Source organism: Phascolarctos cinereus, unplaced genomic scaffold (assembly GCF_003287225.1).
Source record: "Phascolarctos cinereus isolate Bilbo 61053 unplaced genomic scaffold, phaCin_HiC Scaffold_726;HRSCAF=1367, whole genome shotgun sequence".
Classification (NCBI taxonomy): domain Eukaryota; kingdom Metazoa; phylum Chordata; class Mammalia; order Diprotodontia; family Phascolarctidae; genus Phascolarctos; species Phascolarctos cinereus.
In genome coordinates, this window is record NW_027556098.1 from 135,250,892 (window position 1) to 135,266,600 (window position 15,709).

The 15,709-nt window shown below is 41.3% G+C and overlaps 1 pseudogene; it reads left to right on the plus strand.

Annotated features, from left to right (window-relative positions):
• Nucleotides 1–261: 261 nt before the first annotated feature.
• Nucleotides 262–634, plus strand: LOC110194689 (large ribosomal subunit protein eL34 pseudogene; annotated as a pseudogene).
• The last annotated feature ends 15,075 nt before the right edge of the window (nt 635–15,709 follow it).

The window sequence follows — 15,709 nt, forward strand, 5'->3', positions numbered from 1 at the left end:
CCTGGGAATTAGGTACCTACACAGGAGCACAGAGATCGTTACAGCTAGAAAAGACATCAGGGGCCATCTAGACAAACCTTTTTATTTTACACATAGGAAACTGAGCCTATGAGAAGTGACACAATTAATGATGGCAATGGAACTAGCACCCAGATGTCCTCACTCTTAATCCAGGGATCTTCCCACTTGCCACATATTTTCCTTCTCATGAAGCACCAGGAATTTCTTTAAATTCAAAAAAAGGCAGTAGAGATTTTCCCTCTTCCTGTGGTGGACCTGACAGAAATTAAAAATGGTTCAGCGTCTGACATATCGCTATAGGCTGTCCTACAATACAGCTTCCGACAAAACTAGGCTGTCACGAACCTCAGGTAACAGAATGGTTTACCTTTATACCAAGAAAGTTGGGAAAGCACCAAAATCAGCCTGTGGTGTGTACCCAGGAAGACTTTGAGGTGTTCGTGCAGTGAGACCTAAAGTTCTTATGAGGCTGTCAAAGACAAAAAAGTATGTCAGCAGGGCTTATGGTGGCTCCACGTGTGCAAAATGTATCTGTGACAGGATCAAGCATGCTTTCCTGATTGAGGAGAAGAAAATTGTTGTGAAGGTGTTGAAGAGTCAAAAAAGTCAATAAAAAGGTTATGGTTTTTGAATAATAAAGAAAATTAACGTGTGAAAAATAAGCAGTAGATAGACTTCCCTCTTCTCTGCCCCCTGTTAAAATCACATCATCTGTCCAGACTCAGTTACCTCATCTGTCAAGTTAAAGTATTATACTAGACAATTTCTAAGGACCCTTCCAGTCCTAACATTCTACAATCCTTTCTACATTGGTATCTGCTCTCCAAGACAATGAACTGAAGTGACTACTTAGAATGATAACTAAATGTTGTCACCTTCTTCCCGTATTTACCCCCCCTCTTTTTGGATGTGTGGTTTGTCTTCTCTAAGAGGACCATGACATCAGAGAGATGATGACATGACTTGCAATTGACTTTGATTTGAGTGATGGAGGGTTGTGCAAAGTCACCAGCCTCACTTTATCCTCCAGAGCCATCTGGGTCTAGTGGCCAGATATTGATCAGGATGTCTGGAGATGGCCCAGAATGCAGTGGGAGACCTTGGCCCTTTTAAACTAAGGTCTTTCCAGGTTCTCACTTTGAGTGAGGCAACACCCATTCAATTAATAGGACTCTTTAAGAAGTGAATCTAGGGATGACCGCTTTAACTAAAAAAATAAAAAAATCAAACCGGGAGAGGAAGACCCTCAGGACTGCTGGCCAAAAGAGAAATAGTTACTATTTACATTCACTCTGAGCCAGGACAGCCCAAAAAATAACCAGCAAGTGGTGCTTGGGCAGGGACCTATTGTTATCCAATTCATGAGACCCAGAGTGAATTGGGTTTAAGGCTTGGTCTTTGAGAGGAAAATCTAGCCAGTAAGCCCCAAGTTAACTAGGTAGCTTTCAGCCATCAAAATTCACCCTCCTTTAGAAAGAACACCGTCAGGTAAGAGGAGAGGAGAGGAGAGGAGGGGAGGGGAGGGGAGCTTGGACTACTCACAGGTTATGGTTTGTCTTTCATTCTCAAGGAGGACCATAACATCAAGGAGATGATGACACGACTTGCAATTGACTTTGATTTGAGTGAGGAAGGGCTGTGACAAAGTCACCAGCCTCACTTTCGCTGAGAAAGTTGTCTACATTAAGTGCTTCCACCTCCTATCCTCTTACTCACTTTTAAACAGTCTGGCTTCTGATCTCATCATTCAGGTGAAACTATTCTCTCCAAAGCTACCAATTTTCTTTAAATTGATAAATCTAAGGGCCTTTCCTTAATCCTCATACTTCTTGACTTGTCTACAGCCTTTGACACCATAAATCATTGTCTTCTCCTGGATACTCTGTCCTCTAGGTTTTCTTGACATGATTCTCTCCTGGTTCTCCTACCTGTCAAAGGATACGAACAGGACATTTTCCGTGGGTTTTTTTGTTTGATTTTCATTTTATTTTTCAATTAACAAACATTTATTTTCTCTTTTCCCACTCTCCCTTCCAAATTAAAAGAAAAACAAAACCATTATAACAAATATGGATAGACAAACAGAACAAATTCCCACATTTTTCTTATCCAAAAGCGTATATCTCATTTTGCATCTTGAATCTATCACCTTTCTCTCGGGAGGTGGGTAGCCCTCTTCCTCATGTGTCCTCTGAAATCCTGATTGGTCATTGCATTGATCAGAAAGCTTGAGTCTTCAAAGTTATTTTCCTTAAATATTATTATTTTATGCATATGAATTCTTTCTCTGATCTCTCTGGGCTATAGACCAAAAGAGGTATCACTGAGTTAAAGTGTGTATGCACAGTTCAGTGACTTTTGGGGGATAGTTCCAACTTGTTATCCAGAATGGCTGTACCAATTCATAGGTCCACCAACAGTGCACTAATGTGTCTGTTTTACTCTAAAGACCCTCCAAAATTTGTCATTTTCCTTTTCTGTCATCTTTGTCAATCTGATAACTGTGAAGTGAAACCTCAGCATTGCTTTAATTTACATGTGCCTATTGATAGTTTGAATGTCTTCCTTTGAAAACTGATGAACAGGGTAGGTAAGTGGCACAGTGGGTAGGACACCGGCCCTGGAGTCAGAAGGACCTGAGTTCAAATCTGGCCTCAGACACATAACACTCACTAGCTGTGTGACCCTGGGCAAGTCACTTAACCCCATTGCCTAGCCAAAAAAAAAAAACCTTATAAAAAAAAAAAGAAAACTGATGAACACACAGAGTGAAGTGAGAAGAAATAGGAGAACAATTTACACAATGACAATACTATGTATCAGATCAGCAAAGATAACAGCAAGAAAAAAAAAGACAAATGTTGGAGGTCCTGCAATAAAATCAGCACTGTTAATGCACTGTTATTGTACCAAAGTCATTACACTGTGCAGAAACCTTTGACCCAGAGATTCTCCTTCAAAGTCTATGCCCTAAAGAAATCTAAGAAAGAGAAAAAGGACCCATATGTACAAAAATATATATAGCAGCTCTTTTTGTGAAAACAAAAAACTGGAAACTAAAGGTGGGGCCACCTATTGGGGATGGCTGAACAAACTATGGGATACGAATGTGATGGAATATCATTGTGTTGTAAGAAATTATAAAAGAGCTGATTTCAGAGGATCCTGAGAAGATTTGTATGAATTGATGCAGGGTGAAATGATCAGAACCAAAAGAATACATTATGTAAGAGCGACTGATATAAAGAAAATCAGTTTTGAAATACCTACAGGTTCAATCAATGGGATGACCAATCATGATTCCAGAGTATCAGTGATGATGTAGGATATGGTAGCTGGCTCCTAACAGAGAGGTGATGGACTCTCGAGATGCAGAATGAGACATGACATTGTACGTGACCAACATTTTGCTTGACTGTGCATATTTGTTATAAGGGCTTTGTTTTTCTTTTTCTTTTTTTTTTTAAATTGGGGGTGGATTGTGTAGGTGAGAAGGAGATGAGAGCTAGGAGCAGGATTTACCCTCACTCCAAATAAGAATGGAAAAGAAGGAATCCCAGACAAGCAGGATGACATTGAAATTTACGTGTTGAATTTATTACATCTTCAAATAGAAAAGCAACCTCTAAATAATAAAGATTCATAGTTTCAGATACAATCTCCTTCTGTCCTATGACCTATGTCAAAATGCTCATTTTATCTGTTATTTGTTACACTTTAATCTTTTAAAAAGGAAAAAATATGTGTTAGGGACCATACTAGGCATGAAGGATACAAATTCAAATGTAATACAATTGTTGCCTTCAAGGAACCTACATTCTACCTGGTGGATAACAACATATTCACAGGTAAGTAAATACTGGATATGTATGAAAGAAATATATAGAGAGTGATTGAAGAGAACTAGTAATTGGGGGAATTAAGGAAGGTCTCTTGAAGGAGATGGTAGAGGGAGCTAGGGGGTTGAAGAAGGCAAAGATGAGGAGGAAAAACATTCCAAGCATGGGCAATAACCTTTGCAAATTTACAGAGGCAGAAGACCGTATCTCATGGACAAGAAACATCAAGTTGGCCAATCTGGCTAGAGCACAGTGTATTGGAAGGACAGGACTGTGAAATAATCTTGAAAAAAATAGATCGGACCAGATTGTGAAGACTTTTAAACTAAAAAGGAGCCAGGATAGGGATGGAGGAGGGAAGGAGGGAGGGAAAGAGGAAAGAGGGGGAGGCAAATGAAGAAGGATAAGGAGAGGACTATACTTTCTAGAGGCAATAGAGAACTAGGGAATCTCCTTGAACAGGGGAGTAATGTGGTGCTTTAAGAAAACCAATTTGGTAGGGGCAGCTAGATGGTGAAGTGGTTTGAGTACCAGTCCTGGAGTCAGGAGGACCTGAGTTCAAATCTGGCTTCAGACTCTTGCTAGCTGTGTGACCCTGGGCAAGTCACTTAACCCCAATTGCCTAAAGAAAAGAAAAAGAAAATGGAAAAAGAAAAAAAGAAAATCAATTTGGCAACTACATGAAGAATGAGTTAGGGAGGGGAGAGACTGAGTGCAGAGAGACCACCTGTCAAGTGTTGTAGACAGTGTCCTTTCTGATACAGGTTGGACTAGATGGTCTCCGGGGTCCTTTACAAGCCTGGGATTCTGTGAAATCTACGCATACCCTTGTTAGGTGTGGGCTGGGTAGCTGAAAGTGCTTGACCTCAGCCCTTTTTCTTCATGCCAGGGTATGACTCCATACCCAAAGCATACAATCCCATATTTCCAGTCTACTATGAAGAATTTCCAGACTCAAATCTTTCTACTCCCCCTCACCCCTAAACAAGCCCTGTCTACTCTAACCCACACTATTCTTTCTCTTTTCAGAATTTCTCACTAACAAATTGTTTGTACTACACAATTTAGCACCTAATTTTATACTGTTTTGTACTGTTTGTGATTTGTTTCTTACATATGAGTACTGGGAGTTCTGTAAGCACAAGAACCATATGTTTTCCTTTTTTCCATATCCTCCATCCCACCTAGTACGTAGCTCCACATGTAGGCGTTGAGGATTTGAGACAATAAAAGGGATGTGTTAGTTCATAAACCACTGGGCACATATTGATCTGCTTCTGTGCATCTCTTCCAGAAGAGCTAAAGTCTAGTGAGAGGAGGCCACAGGGTCACCCACATTGTGTGAGCTCATCAAATTTTAGCTCATTCATTTGCTCTTACATCAGCAAAGCTGGATATGTCTGTGGTATAGTGGTAATAGTTTGACACCAGAGATCTGGAGGCCTTTGTTCTAATTTCGTCTCTGCCAGCTGGGTGACCTTGGCCAAGTCACTACCCCTCTGACCCTTAATTTCTTTGTGTGTTTAAATGAGGAGATTTGACTCGCTAAGGGGTTCTTGACCCTTTTATGCCAAGAATTCCTTAGTGTCCAGTGAAACCTATGGATCTCTTCTTAGAATATTTTGTAAATTCGTGATAGAAGGAAAAGTTAGATTTCAGCTGGAAGTTAGTGAAAGTACAGCTGTAATTTTTATTGCCTATTCAAGTTTATGACTCCCTAAAATCTATCCATGGACCTTCCATAGGCTTCAGATTAAGACCCCCTGAATCAGGTGATCACTAAGGTACCTTTAGCCCACTGCTAACCATCTCTGTCCTGGACTGTTATAAGGAAGCAAAAAGGATAATGTTCTACCAAATCCTACCTCCCACTCTTGACAGCTGTGTGACCATGGATAGGTCAGGAAAACTCTCTATATCTCTGTTTCCTCACCTGGAAAATGAAGTACCTTCTTCATAGGGTCTTGTGAGAGAATTAGATAATATTGTGTCAAGAACTTTGTAAACCTGAAAGTGCCAGACGTGGCAAATATTGTATCATCATCATCATCATCAAAGTCTGTTGTCATGGCTCTTGTGGAGATGATTTCTGCTCTAATAAGGATTGGACTAGATAATCTCTGAGGCCTCTTTAACTCTGAGATCAAGGGATAATGTGGAAAGATGCCCTGACAAATATAAGCCTGTTAGAATAGAAAAAATTATGATGTGGATACACTGCAGGTATCCAGCAAGGCAAGTCATCACCCAGTAAAGCTATTACCACCTGCCCCTCTAGGCTTCGCTCATTCTTTATCCTAAGCTATCCCCCCTTCTGGGGGAAGGGGAGGAGTTTCCTCTCAGCGGATGTCATGCTCTAACCCCACCAGGTTAGATACACCAAGAACAAGGGGAGCGAGCTGGCCAGCCACCTGTCATCTGGGACCTAACACCCTGAAAGGCAAAAAGGCTCATATGTCAATCACCCTTTGCACAGGAAAAACATACTATTCCACTTGGATGCATTTTGCCCTCAACAAACATCACCCCCACTTAAACATTGCTGGAAGCCTGCAGAAGCTTAGAGGTCCCCAGGTCCTATGGCAGTGCAAGTGCGCCATCTAGAGGTCGCAGTTAGTAACATTCAGCCTATTAGTCAGCCTCAGACTGACTCTTTCCTACAGGTGCCCCAACATCCCTGCTCCTGAAAAGTTGGGTACCAACAGGATTTTTGTGGCACTAATAAAAACTAACCTATATGTAGCATTTTAAGGAATGTGAAACGATTTTAATGCACAATTCTGCTTGATCCTCACGACATCCTTGTCTTTCCCCCTGCTGGAGCTGTGCTTTATCCATGTGGTTGTTCCTTCTGCTGATGAAGACCTCCACCCATCCATGCCTGCCCCTACTGTGTGACTCTCATCTGTGCCTCCCCTCCACCCCTGTCTGACCCCTGTAATCAGTTTGCCACAGAAGATCTGCTTCACATGCTGAGGAAGGATGTCAAGTGGTTCTGAGCTGAAGAGAAGGAGAAAACAGAAAGTTCATGAAAAATAATCAAATACTTCTTTGTATTCCTCACAGAGCCTAACAGCTGTGTGACCCTGGGTAAGTTGACTGTCCAATGAGAAAACTATAAAAAAAAAAATGGGGATAATAAGAACTCCTACTTCCCAGGGTTGTTGTGAGGATCAAATGAGATAATGTTTGTAAAGCACTCAGCACCGTGCCTGGTACAGAGTAGGTCTCTAATAAATGCTTGTTTCGTCTTTCAATATGTGTTCATTGGCTCATTTCTAAGGTTTTTTTCCAGTTTCAAATCTATGATCTTTCTGATCAGTTCTGGTAATTAGCTGATATGTTCTAAGGTACCCAGGTGATTTTTAAAACATAATCCGATATCCGTTAACTGATGAGCAGGGGAGTGTCTTCCTGTACCTCAGAGAAAGCTGATAGGCAGGTTGGTCACAGCAACTCTTGAAGACTCTACTGCATGACCCAGTCACTGGTCCCTGAACTCTTAAAGTAGACTTTGGCAAGAAAGACTCAGGAAAAAAAATACCAGAGACACAAAATAAGAGACCCAAGTCTTCCCTGACTCCGTTAGCCCACGCAGTTCTCTTTCTTCCTTCATCACCCTGTAACAAGTCACTAGCCCACACTTACCACTGGATGGGCCCTTAGGTACCACCCTGTTCTCCAATTGATGTTCCCATGCCCAGAATTCTCTAATTCTCTCCCTCCCCCTCTCTGCCTCCCGGCTTCCCTGGGTTCCTTCAAGTCCCAGCTGAAATCCCCCCTTCTCTGAGAAAGCTTTCCTGCTCCCCCTTAATTCTAGTGCCTTCTCTCTGTTGATTATCTCCAGTGTACCTTTACAGATCTTATTTGCTCATAGTTTTTTGCGTGTTGTCTCCAGCATCAAACTGTGCGCTTTGGGACTATTTTTTGCCTTTGTTTGTTACTCTTTGTGCTAAGCACAGAGTTTCATACATAATAGGTGCTAACCTGACCCCAATGCCAGAGACCTAGTTGACAGCTAACGTTGTAGCAAGGGTAAATTGGGCACCAAAGCCTGTTTGCACCAAGAGGGCAATGCGTTGTCATCCTTCCAGAGAGCCTGTAATGGTGAGTCTTGCCACTAGGTGCCGCCTCTCCCTATTAAATCAACAGGCCTCTAAGGCAGCGGTTCTTAACTTTTTTGGTGTCATGGACCCCTTTTCAGAATAATGTTTTTAAATGCATACAATAAATATATAGGATTACAAAGGAAACTACGTATGTCGACAGGTAATTTTACCCATACTAATTCACAGACATTCTAAATCAATTCACAACCCCCAGGATTAGAACTCTTAAGGGCTGAAGGCTGGTCCCTAGGCTTCAATCCTCCAAGCCAAAGGAAGCACATTCCAGAGTGATGCAGTATATCTTGATGAATGACAGTCGCCACTCCTACCATCATACTGCCTGCTTCATCCTTTCCTTCCTTCCTTTCTTCCTTCATTATTTCCTTTATTCATTCAACAAATATGTATACTCCTTAGCACTTATCCTATATAAGGGTCCATTCTACATATTTTATATGTGTGTGCATATATGTATGTATGTATATGTACATACATGCACATATATGTGTGTGACCAAACAACAACAATTTATACTGAATATACAGTATAGACACGTGGGGGGTAGGGGATGGGGTACACTAGCAGCTGAGGAGACCCCGAAAGACTTTATGGAGGGAGTGGATTCCAGTTATGAGGGACGGTCCATGCACAGGCACGTGTATGAGCAGAACATGGAGTACAGGAAGGTGAGAGATGTATGATAAGGTGGGTTTGGAAAACAGGGTGGAGCCAGATTGCGAAAGGCTTTCCAAGCCCAGAACACAGATGATAGCCGAACCTAGAGGCAAAAGGGAGCCATGGTCAGCCTTTCATTCTAGGACAATCACTTTGGCAGTCAGGTGTAGATGGGACTGGTAGAGTGGAGAGAAATAAGACCTTCTTTCCCAACTCCGTAAGATCACTGTGAGTGTAATATACATGTGCATTAAAGGCCATCCTTGTTGTAGGCACAGGAGTTGAACTGGCAGGTTTTCACAATGTTGCATGGTAGACCACATTTTTACAGTCACACAATTGATGGAAAGGTGAAGAGAATGGGGGATTGTAGTGTGCTTATTGTTTGTTAAAAAAAAAAAAAAGAATGGGATTTGGGAAGAAAGGAGCAGACATTTAACAGACACCAGGCATTACACTAAGTGCTTTACAAATATTATCTCATGTGTTCTACATAACAACCCTGGGAGGAAGGTGCTATTATTATCCTCATTTTACAGCTGAGGAAACTGAGGCAACCAAAAGTTAAGTGACTTTCTTTTTTTAATATAAATTTATTTATTTTTAGTTTTCAATATTTACCTACACAAGATTTTGAGTCCCAAATTTTCACCCCAACTCAACCCTCCCCCGACCCCAAGATGGCATGCATTCTGAATATCCCTTCCCCTAGTCTGTCCTCTCTTCTATCTCTCCCCCCCTTCTCTTATTCCCTTCCCTTTCTCCTGTAGGGCAGGATAGGCTTCTGTACCCCGTTTCCTATATTTCTTATTTCCCAGTAGCATGTGAAAACATTTTTTTAGCCGTTTTTAAAACTTTAGGTTTCAAATTTTCTCTCTTCCTCCCTCCTCACTCACCCTCACTGAAAAGGCAAGCAACTCAATATAGGTTGTACATGTGCAGTTACGCAAAACACTTCCGTAGTAGACATGTTGTGAAAAACTAACTCTATTTCCCTTAATCCTGTCCTGCCTTCCCGTTTATTCTATTCTTTCTTTTGACCCTGTCCTTCTTCAGAAGTATTTGCTTCTGATTACCCCTTTTCCCAATCTGCTCTCCTCTCTATCATCCCCCTGCTCTCTTGTCCCTTTCTCCCCCTATTTTCCCACAGGGTAAGACAGATTTCCATACCCAATTGAATGTATATGTTATTCCCTCCAAAAGCCAAATCCTATGAGAATAAGATTCCCTTATTCCCTCTCACCTTCCCCTGTTTCCCCTCCACTGTAAGAGCCTTTTCTTCTGTTTTTTTTTTGTGTGTGAGATAATTTACCCCATTCTACCTCTCCCTTTCTTCTTCTCTGAGTACAATCCTCTCTCATCCCTTAATTTTATTCTCCAGATATGACCCCTTAATCTTCAACTCACCCTGTGCCCTCTACCTATCTATCTATCTATCTATCTATCTATTATCTATCTATCTATCTATCTATACATACATATAATTTTTTTTCCTCCAACTACCCTAATACTGACAAAGGTCTCATGAGTTATAAATATCATCTTTCCATGCAGGAATGTAAACAGTTCAACCTTAATAAGTCTCTTATGATTTCTCTCTCTTGTTTACCTCTTCATGTTCCACTTGAGTCTTGTATTTGAAAGTCAAATTTTCTATTTAGCTCTGGTCTTTTCATCAAGAATGCTTGAAAGTCCTCTATTTCACTGAATAACCATTTTTTCCCTGAAGGATTATACTCAGTTTTGCTGGGTAGATGATTCTTGGTTGTAATCCTATCTCCTTTGCCCTCCAGAATATTATATTCCATGACCACATGCTACTGTGAAATAAGAAATATAGGAAACAGGGTACAGAAGTCTATCCTGCCCTACAGGAATGGAATGTAGAAGCTGCTAAATCTTGTGTTATCCTGATTGTGTTTCCACAGTACTTGAATTGTTTCTTTCTAGCAGCTTGTAATATTTTCTCCTTAAGCTGGGAACTCTGGAATTTGGCTATAATATTTCTAGGAGTTTTCCTTTGGGGATCTCTTTCAGGAGGAGATCTGTGGATTCTTTCCATTTCTATTTTGTCCTGTGGTTCTACTATATCAGGGCAGTTTTCCTTGATAGTTTCTTGAAAGATGATGTCTAGGCTCTTTTTTTGATCTTGGCTTTCAGAGAGTCCAATAATTTTTAAATTCTCTCTCCTGGATCTATTTTCCAGATCAGTTGTTTTTCCAATGAGATATTTTACATTGTCTTCTATTTTTTCATTCTTTTGGATTTGTTTTACAGTGTCTTGATTTCTCGTAAAGTCACTAGCTTCCAATTGCTCTATTCTAATTTTTAAGGAAGTATTTTCTTCAGTAAGCTTTTGGACTTCCTTTTCCATTTGGCCAATTTTTCTTTTTAGGGCATTTTTCTCCTCATTGGCTTTTTGGACCTCTTTTGCCATTTGGGGTAGACTATTTTTTAAGGTGTTATTTTCTTCAGTATTTTTTTGGGTCTCCTTTAGCAAGCTGTTAACTTGTTTTTCATGATTTTCTTGCATCACTCTCATTTCTCTTCCCAGTTTTTCCTCTACTTCCCTTACCTGCTTCTCAAAATCTCTTTTGAGCTCTTCCAAAGCCTGGGACTGATTCATATTTTTCTTGGAGGCTTTGGATGTAGGAGCTCTGACTTTGTTGTCTTCTTCTGGTTGTATGTTTTGATCTTCTTTGTCACCAAAGTAAGATAATACAGTCTGACTCTTTTTGTGCTTCTTGCTCATGATCCTGGCCAATTACTTGAGTTTTGAACTCTTTGTTAAGGTACGAATCTGCTTCCAATGTGGAGAATGTACTGTCCCAAGCTTCAGGGGTTTGTACAGCTGTTTTCAGAGATTCTTGTAGGGACCTGTACATTTTTTCAGTTCTTCCAAGGTGGTATGATAAGGGGCAAGGTGTTTACTCCTTTCCTGGCCTATGCTCTGGTCAATTAGTGACAAGTACTCCTTTCTGTCCTGGTACTGTGAGGAGGGTTCCTCTCCACAGCCACTACAAGCTCCACCACGCCAGCACTGCCACCCAGAACTGTGACCCAGATCCAAACATGGGCAAAGCAAGAGATTCCTGCCTCAGCACTGGCAAAGAGATCCCTGCAATCCCTCTCTGATCAGCCACTGGATTCCCCCTCAGTCTGTGGGCAGGAAGCTCAGGAGGCAGCTGCCGCCCCAGGGGCCGTGCAGAATGGAACTGAGACCCCATGTTCCTCTCTCAGCACCCCAAAAACAGACTTTTCCCACTGACCTTCTAAGTTGTCTTTAACATTTGTGGATTGAGGAGTCTGGAAACTGCCACAGCTGCCTGTGATTCAGTCCTCTGAGGCCTGCTCCAGGTTCTCGCCTCTCCCAGCCCAGCGTGATGTACCTTTCTGATCAATCATCCAGGTTGTCTTGGGCTGGAAATTTGTTTCACTCTGTGTTTTTCTGGGTTCTGCTGCTTTGGGATTTGTTTGGAGCCATTGTTTATAGGTATTTGGAGGAGTTTGGGGGAGAGCTCAAGCAAGTCACTGCTTTCAGTCTGCCATCTTTGCTCCACCTACCGTTAAGCAACTTTCCTAGGCTTACCCAGCTAGTAAGCTTCTGAGGCTAGAAATGAACTCCCAGCCCTACTCCCTATCCACTGTGTCACCCAACTACAATAGATCTGGTAGACTAAAATGCCACATTAAAGACTTTTTTCCCTCTAGGATTCTCTCATGCATATTTTAAAACCTTACTAAGATCCCTTGAAAAATGTAACATAACTTTGAGTCTGTGGCAAAAGGACACCCAGAAGCCTTGCCATCTGCCCAGTCGCTGCAGCATTAGGACTTTTAGGCCTTTCCATCTGTCCTACAGCTGACTTTTCATTTATTATGTTGTTACCCTCAATTAGAGTGTAAGCTCCCTGAGAGATGATGGGACGAGCTTGATTCTTCTATTTGTATCCCCAGCACTTAGCCCAGTGCTTGGCACGTAGTTAGCGATTACTGTTTTGTTTTTTTTTCATTCTTTTATGTCTAATATTAAATGAGGCATAAAACAGGGAAACAGATGCTCGACAAAGGTCTTTGCTTCTATCACAGAATATGTCCAACACAGAGTCCAAATGGAGAAGGGATTGCCTATAGGTGGTGGACTCGAGAGGGCAGAGTCGCTAAGACATCACCCCGGATACAAAACTTTAGAAGGTGCTGGTAGGACTTGTATGTCTTCTTCAGCAAGCAGAAACAACTAACTTAGTGTTTAATTAGCAAGAATAATTAGTTCAAATAGGAAGCTACCAGATGGCATGTTTCCTCCCAGAGGCCCCAACGTGAGCTCTTTCTCAGCCTCTCTGCTGTCCACAGAGGCTCCTTCCTCAGCATCTACTTCAAGGTGCTCTGGCCAAAGGGGTCAGGCCCCGTCGGTCTGAGGCTTTCTCCCTGTCATGAGGCCTTGTATCTTGAGGGCTGAGGTTTTTCTTCATGGTCTTTCTACCCAGTCTCCTACCTGCCCCAGGAGTGGCTTTTGATGCTTACCTCCAGCTTCAGAACTAGTTATGACTTCATCTGTGGGCCAGCAGTTGCTGATATTTTCTTGGTTTATTTGGGAAGGGGAGCAATAATAAGGTCTGAGATGTGGGGGTTTTCCCCCTATGAATCTGATTTCCTCTTCCTCCTTCAGGTGTGACCCTGGGCAAGTCCCTTAACCTCTCTGTCTGTCTCAGTTTCCTCATCTGTAAAATGGAGATGATAATAATAGTACCTAACTCCCAGGGTTGTTATGAGGATCAAATTAGAGAAAACTTGTAAATGGCTTTCTTAAAGCTCTTTATAAATGCTATTACCTTAAGCACTGATCCCTCAGTAATCTCAAAAGTAGTGGCTCTATTGTCATTGATGGAGAAAAAAATAAATCTTAACTGATATTTTTTTCCATTTGCATCAAATGCCCACAAGAGTATATGATGCAGTTGGGTCTCTTACCAAGCTTTTTTTTTTCTTTTGGACTGGCCTTGTGATTTTTTTTTTTTTGGTATGAGGAAATCTCTCCACCAGAATCAAATATAGAATCCTCTGTTTGGCTTTAAAGCCCTCCATCACCTGGCCCCTTCCTACCTTCCCAGTCTTCTTAAACTTTCCTTTCCTACCATCCCATCCCTACTCTCCAATCCAGACACACTGGCCTTCTTGCTGTTCCTCACATATAGCTCTCCATCCCTAGACTCTGTCCCCCATGCCTGGGACAATACTTCCTCATTTCCACCTCCTGGCTTCTTCAAGGCTCAGTTAAAGTTCCACCTTCTGTTGTGAAATGATCCAACCATTTTGGAGTACAATTGGGAACTATGCCCAGAGGGCTATAAAAATGTGCATACCCTCAATTAACACTGTTTCTAATAACCTTCCATTCTCCTATGGGATTTCAAAAATGAATTTACATCCTAAACCAGTGTTATCAATAGCTGTATTAATCTCCAGTTGGCAAAATGATATGTCAAGGTTTCCAATATTCTTCCAGTTTACCACCTTGGAACTGCCCTCGACTCCTCACTCTTGTTCATGCCACATAACAGTTGACAAATCTTGTTTCTGTGTCCACCAATCTCTCACATCTGACCCCTTCTCTCTATACACAGCCACCACCTAAGTTTGGGGCCTCATCACTTTATGCCTGGACTATTTCAATGTCCTCCTAATTTGTCTCTAATTTGACCCTAATTTGTCCACAGTTCTGACTGCACAAAGACTGATCATTTTGAAATGATTACCATATTGGCTACCAATTATTTCCTGTCAGTTAAAATATAATGAAATTTGGGGCAGCTCGGTGGTGCGGTAGATAGAGCACCAGCCCTGAAGTCAGGAGAACCTGAGTTCAAATCTGGCCTCAGACCAAACACTTGACACTTACTAGCTGTGTGACCCTGGGCAAGTCACTTAACCCCAATTGCCTAAAAACAAAAAACAAAACAAAAAAAAATGAAATTTTTATGATGTTATATGATATTTGTCATGTCCAATACCACCTAATTCTCTTTTCGAATAAAGTATTAATGATCTGTAGATGCGAGGCATCTTAACAGTTTATATCTTAACAGTTTATAAGTCTTTGGTCTCATTTCTTCTCTCCTGAACCATATTTTTCAACATATCTTCACCATCTATCCTTATGGCCTTATTTGCATTGAAGATACTGAGTATTAACATTTATTTTTATTTAATTTAGAATGTCTTGTTGAATTCTTCATAGAAATGTACAAAATGCAATTAATTTTATATAGACTTTTTCAATAAATGCAGAATTCATAAGCACTTCAAGAAATGAACAGATATCCCATGAAATCATGCTTCTGGTTGCTCTTGGATCTATGACAAAACTAATTTGCCTCAACCAAAGAATACCAGACAGCTATTCTTTCATTCAGCTGTCACTCCCTTTTGTCTTCCAGCGTTATTTACTGATATGAAGAATGTTAAGAGCAACAGGTTTCATTTCCTCCAACCATCCACTTGTTGGTCACTAGGCAAGAATTTCTCATGACACAAACAACTTAATATTTATTTATAGATGATATAAAAACTGAATAATCGTTAGCACTCTCTGGGTGCTCTAAAATAATGAAAATTCAGGGACCCTTACAGGGTGGTGAGATAGATGTTTGTGGGCAAGAAGTCTTCCCTGTTGATCATCACATCACGCTACTTAGAAGACCTGGCTACCCATGGAGACATCTTGAGTTCCCCTATTCCAATACCTAGAAGAACTCTATAGGCCTGCTTGCCAAAATCAATTAGCTAACAATTGACAAGCATTTTTTATTTGATTTTTTTTTAGGCAATTGGGGTTAAGTGACTTGCCCAGGGTCACACAGCTAGTAAGTGTCAAGTGTTTGGTCTGGGGCTGGATTTGAACTCAGGCTCTCCTGACTTCAGGACCGGTGCTCTCTCCACTGTGCCACTTAGTTGCCCCGACAAGCATTTTTTAAGCACTTACTATGCGCTTAAGCCCCACCCCCTGCCCCAATATCACTGCCTTATCATGGTGCAGGGGCTTTCGTAGCTCAATGAAACTATGAG